Source organism: Coturnix japonica, chromosome 2, assembly GCF_054131305.1.
Source record: "Coturnix japonica strain WE chromosome 2, WE-NBRP24, whole genome shotgun sequence".
Taxonomy (NCBI): domain Eukaryota; kingdom Metazoa; phylum Chordata; class Aves; order Galliformes; family Phasianidae; genus Coturnix; species Coturnix japonica.
This window is the reverse complement of record NC_140664.1, coordinates 108,179,258-108,187,519: the sequence shown is the minus strand read 5'-3', so window position 1 is coordinate 108,187,519 and position 8,262 is coordinate 108,179,258.

Sequence of the window (8,262 nt, the reverse complement as noted above, 5' to 3'; positions counted from 1 at the left end):
TTTTCCTATGCCATTTATGCCAACATTTAATACTGGAAGACATACCACAGGTCTCATATCTTCACACCATAACAGAAGTGTGGAGCAGCTGAGGAAGCCTGGAAACCTGCAGGTTTGTTTTGAGTTCAGTGAGACAAGAAGAGAGTGTGGGACGGTATTTCAGCAAACTGACAGACAAATCTGTTAGGAAACAGGGGAGATGAGAGTGCTGTGGTGGCGACTGCTGTCTGTAGAAGAGAGAAGCAAACTGTGCAGTCTTCTGATCACTTGCAGGAATAATACCTGTGATGGCATAGAGAAAACCTATAAGTTTTTATTAGAAGCTCTGTTTTAATAATACAATTTCAGTTCACATTATCTAGAATTGTATTGTTGGAAGGGAATTTTTTCAGCAGCAGCATTGACCATCCTATTGTAAGAGACAATCAGAGCCTGAGGGATACAGATTCCTTGTGAATATCACTTTCATCAATCCAAAAGCTTAAAATAATGACAGCAAGTAGATAAATATTACAGAAGGACAAATAATTTCCTGTAGATGCTAACCACTGTAGTGAGCTGTAGATAACAGCATGTTGTGAGCTTTATCTGCAGCACTGCGAAAGCTCCAGTTAACAAACCCACATTTTTAAAAACAACAGAGGAATAGCACAGATTTTTAGGCTATTGCATGGAGTTGTCCTAGATGCTCTGAGCTTCTCTGTAGAAGGTATGTTGTGGCTGCAATCCAACTCCACTGGTAAGTTTTCTCGTATGAGGGGTCTGTCTCTCAGAGCTACAAGGTTCTTACATCATTCAGTTCCAGTTACTTCTGGCTATTAGGATATTTCCTTTTTCCAGTCCTGTAAAATATCCTCATGTGTTGTATCATATAACTGATATCATATTGTTGTGTCTGAGGACTCAAGGCATGATATCCTGATCCAAGCTAAGACCAGCTTCCACCGAACTTAGGCATTTCCTCAGCTTGCTGTCCATCCTAACTCTAAGTCTTATATCGCTCCCATTAAGGTTAGGCTGACATTGCAGAGATACTATATGAACAGTTGATATAGCACAGCTCCCGTCTGGAGAAGGTAGAAATTTAAACAGACAAACACTGGAAATAAACAAAGGTAAGTGATTTTCCAGCAAAGGAAAACTAGGAGAAATGCACCCCTCCTCCTGTCCCACTTCATGTAGTTTCCAGGGCACTGCCACTATTATATACATGTTTTGAGGCTACTTTCAAGGAGTTTGCTCATTTCCTCTCATTCCCCAGTGCACAGTCAGAACCACAAGGCACATGCTTTAGTGTTATTTACGGTTCTACAGCACAGTCTGCACAACTTCCAAAGGAATTCCTGGTTGCTTACCCTGTGGTTATCGTAACACTGATACGCGTTTCCTGGTTACTTCTCTTTGCAGTGTTTACATGCCAAGAACAGATGATCATTCCATAGAAACCAAAGAGCCCAAGTGCAGAGACAAACTACAGTATAGAGAAAAACGAGGCACACTATACTTGCAGAGTAGGTTAAATCAAAGCTTTTGAGAGATATACACAAGCTGATATTTATTTTTTAGGAATACTTTTAGAATACTTTTTAGAATATTTTTAGAATATCTTTTTTCCATACTGGAAAGCAGCCACCCATGCTTTTGTAAGTTAACTCTCTAAAAGAGAGTTTGAAAGATAAAGGCTGGAGTCTGTCCTTACTGAATGTTGCTGTCATTAAGGTGGAATTGCAGAGTATTTGTAGGAAGTCCCACACTGACCAGCTACTTTCACAGGCAACAGCTGCACCACCAAAAATTCACACCAACCATAAGAAACAAAACCAATACTTTCCTTAAATAATCCCATCTGCAAATTAAGTAATAGGACATCACATCTAACCTAAAAGGTTTCTGTTCTGCATATTACTTTGAAGAATATAACAAATTAATTCATGTTCATTGGTGCTGGTGGTACAACATACATCAGAGGTATATTACATTAGTCACACCTGAGAAACTCCAGCACATTCACTTGCCAGTCATTAGCAACATGAATGGAGTTCTGTGTAAAGTCCCCACTATGAAAGCAAAACAGACAGATTTTGCCAAAGCTTGCTTAGATAAAGAGGGGATCCTTGAACTCCTTTGCAGGAGCCAAGCAAAATGCATTAGCTTCCACTCATAGTATGTTAGGCGGAGGGGAAAACAAACAGAAAGCTAGACTCACTTATTGGCCCCTTGCCCTTTCCACACTATTAAATGACTGAGGCAACATGGAAGAAATGTTCTCTGTACCCTGTTGCATTGTACAGACCAGCTTGCTTGTATCCTCAAGTCCCAAGCCTTCAGTAACAGGCAAAAACGCAGTGCTTATTTTTGGGTGCCTGAACTATGTCCACTGTTTCGCCTCTCATAATTAAAACATTTGACAACTTCCATATTGTCAAGGAACTCACAGAAAGTGATGCTGTGCAAGAAGGAGAATAACATGCAGTTTTGTACCTCATTTCCACACCACATGCAGTAGGAACAAGAAAGGTCATTAGAGATATGAAGTATGAATTTTACATCCCTGCAGTCAGTTGCTTAACTGATCTTTCCAGAAGCTTGGCAAAAGTATACTGCAGCTATGCATATATATTATACTTAATGATGCCCATTAAGCCTGAATTCAGAAGATTCAGTTTGCCTTTAGCTGCTAAATTTGCACTGCAGCCTCCAGATTTCACAGTAGTTACTGACAAGGTACGAAAAAAAATCATCCTGTGAAATCAGGACCCTGATTAGTAATGGAGTAGCTGCCCCCCTCTCTTTAACTTCATTGGTCCCAGTGGGTTCGTGCCAACAATTAATTTGTGGGTTTTTGTTGTTGTTTTTTTCTTTTAAGATGAAAGGTGTTATAATGTGTACTTTATTAAAGCTGCTAAAAAGACTTGTTATTTTTGCTCATATACCTGCTGAGTGATGGCTTCCAGAAGTGTGCCAGCACCTTCCAAACATGCACGCTCACTTTCCTTTCTTGCTTAGAGAATTCATCATAAAATTGTAGAATGCTTCTCCAGTTCCTCATATACAGATTCCTGTACACTTCAGGGCTACCAATCAGCCTGTCTATAACCTAGACAGTTATGATGAACTACATCTTTGCTCTAACTTAGAAATCATCAAATATTTTAATAGGTGGAGATGGTCCAGGAGACCAAATCCGGAGTCAGATGCTGATTTTGATTGTGCCTAGACAGTAAGCAGATGGACTTGGTACCACACAGAAATCCTGGTACTAGCAAGAGAGTAGCCCCAGTTCCTACTACCTAGTCACAAACATAGTACAACATAAGTCTACAGTCAACAGCCTCTACAGAAAAAGGATGCCATATCCAGAAAAACACCTTTAAAAGCACTAGTCCTACCAAAGTAGTCTGCTTAGCATTTACATGCTCCTTTGTACCAAGAGGATGGGTGAGGCTGCACCTCAAGTACTGTGTTCAGTTTTGGGCCCCTCACTACAAGAAAGACTTTGAGGCCCTGGAGCATGTCCAGAGTAGGGCAATGAAGCTGTGAGGGGTCTGGAGCACAAGTCTTGCAGGGAGTAGCTGAGGAAACAACTGGGATTGTTTGGTCTGGAGAAGAGCAGGCTCAGGGGAGACGATATTACTATGTACAACTATCTGAAGGGAAGTTGTGGTGAGGTGGGGGGGTCAGCCTCTTCTCCTAAGCAACTAGCAATAGGAGCAAGAAGAGTAGAAGTTTTCGCACCGTGCCAAGGGAGATTTAGGTTGGACATTAAGAAAAACTTGTTCTTCAAAAGAGTGGTCTAGTGCTGAAATAGGCTGCCCAGGGAGGTGGAGGAGTCACTGACACTGGAGGTATTTAAGAAACATTTAGCTGTTGTACTGAGAGACGTGGTTTAGTGGGAAATACTGGTGATAGGTGGACAGTTGGACTGGATGATCTTAGAGATCTTGATGATTCTATGATTTTAAGAGTGATTTCTGAACAGTACTTCAGATCAACAACAACAGGCTTTGTTCAGATTGTTGACTGCAAGCCTGTCTCCTAAACTTTCTCCCCCCCAACAGCTCTACCATTTGTTTTCATTTCTGTTAGTATTAACCAGACAACCAGCTTCTCCAACAACAGCAGCTAATCATCTTCACAAACTAAGTGTCCTATTTGTACTTAGAAAGCCCCCCCCCTTTTTTTTTTTTTTTTTTCTCCTAAATAGAAAACATACCTAAATCGCTCTGGAAGTACCTCCTATTTATTTCCATGGAAACTAAACAAGTACAAAGAGCAAAATAACACTATTGGGTAGAGAAAATTCTCAGCTACAAAACACTATTTTTCACCGTAGTCACTACTATTAGCTATTCATTTCTGCCATCAATGAGCAACAGTCTAAATGCTCTGCTCATAACAATCTGCACTGTTGTCAGGAACATGACTGATCTTTCACATCGCTGTCACCAGAGCTGAAATGCACCACCACCATCTCACTGCACTGACATCCGCTGTTTGATGAAGTGTCTCACTTGTGATCAGAGCAATACAGATGTTCAGGTCTACTCATTTGTTTCTTGTCTGATAATCAGAACTGACCACAGTTTTCACCTGTCACAGTGCTCACCCTAAACTGCTTAGAAGTCAGAATCATTGCCACAATAGGTTATATCTCTGAATCCTCGAGCCTAAGAGTTTCTGTTAGGGATAAAGAGAAAACAAACACAATTTAGAACCATAGGCACATAGAATGTGAGTCCCTTAGCAAGTGTCTCTTGTAGCTCCAGGCATTGCTTCCTTTAAAGCAATACTTAAAAAGGATGCTCTTTTCTCTTCACCCAAAGGGGCTCCTTGGAAAAAGACTTGTATAGGAAATGTGGTAAATTAACACACATGCTAGTCGTCATGCCACTTCCTTCTACTCTGTTATTCGCTTTAATGGCTTGCCAACATGAAGATATTTTCATGACGCAGTAAACAAAGGGATCTCATGTCCCTCAACAGATAGATTTCCAAAAACAAGACTGCTGGGTCCTATTTTAAGACAGGAGAAAATAACTGATCTGAAGCAAGCTAGGATTTACAGTGACTGCCTCAGCATGGAAGTAGGGCTGCTTCTGCCAGAGAATTTGCTTTGAATTGTTCTCCAAGTTTCAGTCATGGCTGAGCAACTTCCCAAAGCATCAGCATTAACTTTTTACCGAAAACATGTATATACAGCAAATTCTAGAAACACCTACGTATTAAACCTAATACTAAATTCAGCTGTACTAGAATTGACTTCTAAAGGGATGACAAAAAAGAATTTTTCCTCTTCCAGTTTAAGAAAAAAGTGTCAAGAAAGAAAACACCACCAGCAGCAGAATTACTGTTTTTTTCTGCCCCTCGTCACCTGCTGAACTGAGCACATCTGATAGGTTAGTAAAAGAACACAGGTGGGAAAGGATGCAGAACAGTGCCAGCCCAACTCCCTGCTCCAAGCACAATGAGCTGTGAGAGCAGATCATGTGGGTTCAGTGCTACACTCAACTAGGTATTAAAATCCTCCAAGCAAGGATAGAGACAGCAAAGTCACTCTGGGCAGCTTCTTTCAATACTTTTTATGTCTATAAACATAGTCGTTGTAATTATTATATATCCATACGCACAGGTTGGAGCTCTATATACGCATGCATGTTTTCCTCCTGGCTTCTCCCTTAAATTCCATCCTGATCTTAGGCAGAGGCCACACACAAAGCTCCTATGGACACCAGTGGCAATGCACACGTGTATCACAGAATGGTCTGGGTTGGAAGGGCCCTCAAGGATTATTAAAATCCAACCCTACTGTCTAAGGCTGCCCAGGGTCCCATCCAACCTGGTTTTGAACACATATTTGTTTAAGCAAATAAATAAATAAGAAAATCTTTTCCACGTTCTACATCTCAAACATTTGAACAACATCAGAGACGACATGAAAATAAGGCAGGAAACCACAGATCCAACTCACACACCTCTGATACCAACACAACTTACTTTCATTTCAACTCTCTTTTCCCTACGTTAAAAATTAAAGCACATAAAAACAGCTTTAAGAGCAGCCTTACCTCAAGCCTCCATCCCATGTTTCCTCTCCTTCTTTCTTCCTAGCAGCACTCAATAACACACACCTGTGCTCATGGCTGATGTTCACCTGCTGCACAATTGTAGCTCATTAAGCCGCACACCTGCAGTGACTTAACTTGGGTTTTGCCCAGCTTTTAATTCACCCCAGAAAAAGTGGAAGCATTTGCTATTATTAAATATTATTTTTTTTCTCTGGGTTTTAATAACTATGATGCTCTCTGCTAACCCCCAGGTTATTGGAGGCTGAAGGTGTGTGGAACCTTCTCCAGCCTAAGGATATAAATAACAGTTGAGTGCAGCAGGCAGGAGGTTACAATGGCATTGCTTACAGCACTTGGGATATATCATTTCTTTGTGGACAAATACTGGTCAACAGTCTCTCTCCTTGCAGAAAGTTAGTGATTTCTGCATTAGGGTGGGGGACTTCAGGCAGAGAACGCATACAACTGACCCTTAAAGACCTGAGAGCTCCCATTTCTGAGTTAATCGTGAGGCCATGCTGTAGTAAATCCAGAAGCTGTCACTCCTGTGATACTTTCCTTCAACTTTCTGCCAAAAGTTGCTGACCTTCATGTCCCAAGAACTGCTTTTGCAAGGCAGTGCAGAGGTCAATGGCTTCCTTGCTCCTGTCTACGTTGGTCACGAGATTTATGAGCAGAAACCTTGTAAAAATGGAGTTTCGGCTGCTTTTCCTTCACTGACAGTTTCACAAACATCCTATAAATCATAGAGCCAGGGCCAAAATCTAGTGCCTCTAATCAACTGATTTGATCAAGTTTTGATAGCCCCCAATACCAAGTTCCACTGTATCATGCTCAAGTTTATTATTAGCTTGCTATAGGAAAATGTTATTGAACTAACAGTGTTTGTTACAATGTCCAGGACTCAAAGCACCTGCAACACCTGCAAATAAATTATAACTCTTGTAGTCTAGAAATATGTATTTATTATTTTACTCTGAGAAGAACGGGGAAAGTAATTTGACTTTAAGCTCCCCACAAATCTTGTGCACCAAGTAATCAGTCACATTTTATGCTCTGACTTTCTTCACGTCTGTGCAAATCAAGCCATTGTACAAATGTATGAAGACCTGCGGCATATAACACATGCAGCTATGAAACCATGGGTGTTGTTACATGCTGAGTCTCTAAATGGAAGGTGGCACATCTGCTTTTGACATAGGAGTGTAAATCAATCCAAGATGCACGTTAAAGAGTAAGTAACAACACATCCACTTTGTTACATCCAGCTTTGATTCTGTTCTTTATTTGTTATTTTCCTGGCAGTCAAATGCAGGCATTCTATGCATTGTTTCTTCATGTATGGGTAACATAATGTGTCGTGTAACATTTAAGAAGTATGTGCCAGGAAATGATTTGGGCCAAAAATACAAGCCAGAAATGAGGTGAAGAGAAAATGATAAGTACAAACGGGTACACCACAGTGACTGAGAGTTTTATCGCTCAGGATACTCCTAATACTTTCAAAATGAATAACAAGGCCAACATTTGACTTGGTGTTCTACCTCTTGGCAATTAATGAGCAAAATTAGCAACAGTGAAGGACAACATATTTTTTCTTCCTTATCAACCAGAGGCACAATGCCAGGCCCAGCATTGCCTGCCAGCTGAGGGAAAGGATTGTCTTGCTCCATGTTGCACTGGTGCGGCCTCACCATGAGCACTGTGTGTATGTAGATCTGGGTGTCGCAATATAAGGACATAAAGCTATTAGATATAGTCCAAAGGAGGGCAATGAGGATAGTGAATGGTGTTGGGCATGAGATACAGAGGCAGCACTGCACTGTGCTCTCCCCTCCAGTGTTCTGTTGTCACCTATGCAGCCTGTGTTTGAGCTACATGCAATTGACTAAAAAAAATATGGATGAAAACCACATAATAATGCTAAAAGTTTATGATCTGATGGGGCCCCATTGCTCAATGCCACACACAGCCCAATGGTTTCAGGTTGGAGACACCTTACTTGAAGAGTAGAAGTGGAGAAGAATGTTTAAGCCACTCTTTGAGACACCGCTTTGTTGACATGGCCTTCTTTACTGTTAGATAGGAAACAAAGAAGAACATAATGCTATTCTTCAAGTGCATCTCAGAAACAGGACAAGCTTCAACAGACAGGTCCACACTGGACACGGAACAGAGACTGCTGGAATGATGACAT